At 39.6% G+C, this 2,026-nt stretch overlaps 1 long non-coding RNA gene across 1 annotated transcript; it reads right to left on the minus strand.

Moving 5' to 3' along the window:
* Positions 1 to 260: 260 nt before the first annotated feature.
* LOC143757384 (uncharacterized) lies at positions 261 to 1,103 on the minus strand. Its single transcript, XR_013210515.1, has 2 exons — positions 979 to 1,103; positions 261 to 879 (listed from the first exon to the last, which is right to left on the minus strand). It is a non-coding gene; the product is annotated as an uncharacterized LOC143757384 (long non-coding RNA).
* Positions 1,104 to 2,026: the final 923 nt, after the last annotated feature.

Consider the following 2,026-nt stretch of genomic DNA (forward strand, 5'->3'; position numbering starts at 1 on the left):
TGGGACTTCACTCAGTTTGTTAAGAGTGATATTAACTTTAAGCAAGCGGCGTTGCGCTGTAATACATGGAACAATGGCGATCTCGGCGGATCGTCTCTGTGCAAGTTTATCTGGGCACATGAAACAATAGGGTTCTTAACTGTTGGTTCAGTTTCAACATCAAGCTTTACTTGAACAAAACTTGAAATAATTCCTATTCAATTACACTCGGACATGCGCAGTGTTTACTCGATAAATAATTGAACAGACACAAACAGATAACCATAAACTGTTTATCACGGGGATCGCAGTGGAACACGCACTGACAATCAGACAAATAAATATGACAACGTTAGATGAGGAACACGCTCATCGCTCTGTGAGGAGAATTCGTCCTTACAGGGTTATTTGCAGTTTTAATTTCGTTCAGCTCTCTGACTGATATACACACACACACAGCTATTTGAAAGATGCTGGAACACGCAGACATCAGTTTATCTATTATAAAGCATTTCAGAAAATGAGGAACATGCTCAATTCTTACCTTATCCTAGTGTGAGATTGTATATCTTAAATTAATTTAATGCAGTTAAAAAAAAGATATTATTAGGGAGGCAGACTTGACTGGTGTTGTTTATTGTAAGTGTTTGTTGCCTTTTTGGACTCCTTTATCATTTGTGGTGTTGGCTCCCATTTGAAACAGTTCGGCTCAAGCCCTCAAGCCATTTTCAGGGTCATGATTGAGGACAATGTCCCGTCCAGACACAAGCTGTTTCGTGTTGAGGTTTTGTTCAAACCGACCATCGAAAATACCCTCTCGGCATCATCATTAGAATGCGGAAGCACTAAAACCAAGGCTGCAATCTTTGATAGCCTCCCAAATTGGTTCAAGCCAGTCACCTTTGAAAAAAGGAACCAGGGGCCTCTATTACTCAAATGTTTTCCTTTCATTGTAATTAATAATGAGCAAGTCATGTTGTGTGCAAAATATTTTCTTACCTTGTTCTTTGTTGAGGACATTCTTCCCCAAAACTCCTCAACATCAAAGACGGTTGTGTCCTGGGGCATGGCAATGTTCATGAGTTGGTACTCCATAAACTCCTCACTTACTTGGTCCTGTTCCTTTGGGTCTTGAAAAGGAAGGAGTTCCTGAAATCTTCGAGACTGATTAGAATACAGTGAGAGACAGATTTGTTTTGTGATCATGACCGTTAAGCTTAAAAATATATAATCAGTATGTGAAAACCCTTGCCTTTCTACAAAGTACAGGGCATCTTCAACCCCACACTCAGCTCTCAACTGCACATCAATAAATCTTGCATGCTTCAGGAGAGCATCTTTCAACGGGAGTTTATCCATCGCATACTCCACAGCTCCGACCAAAAAGGCCAGTGCTGCCTGCTGGAATTGTTGAGTCTTCTGGGATGTGACCTCTCCAGCCTCAAGGAGCCTGTTGAGCGTAGCTCTGGTGGTGAAACCCACATTGAGTTTTTCTCCTATCAGTGAGACAGAAGACATAGAGAAAGCTAGTCAAATACTGGCATCTTATAGGATATCTCTGGGTTATACAAGTTTCAAGTTTACATACTCATAAATAACATTTATCAGTCATGAAATTTGTTGTGCTCAAAGTAATCTCAACTTTAAATAGAAAGGAGATAAATAGTAGAGGTAAAATAACAAAAGGATTAATTTAAGTTGAAGGATTAATTCTAAAAAGTGACAAGTGTGCCATTTAGGAGAGTGAAGATGGTTGAGTAGATTTAAGCATCCTGATGGCTTGAGGATAGAAGCTGTCTCTGAATCTACTAGTGCTGTTTCTGATGCTCTTATATCTTCTACCAGATGGCAGAGTGGTGAATATATTGTGACTGGATCACCATACTTTTTACAATTTTGTATCCATTTTCCATCATCAGAAAGACCATTCAATCCATAGAAAAGGTGTATTTGTTGTCAATAATCATACAGGTTTATCTCCCTATGTGACTTAAAAGCATTACCTGGCAGTTGGTGCCTAACCCTAACCCCTAACCCTAACCCTAAC

This window comes from Siphateles boraxobius, unplaced genomic scaffold (assembly GCF_051911475.1).
Source record: "Siphateles boraxobius isolate OS27281-9 unplaced genomic scaffold, OSU_SipBor_1 1, whole genome shotgun sequence".
In the NCBI taxonomy this organism is placed as follows: Eukaryota; Metazoa; Chordata; class Actinopteri; order Cypriniformes; family Leuciscidae; genus Siphateles; species Siphateles boraxobius.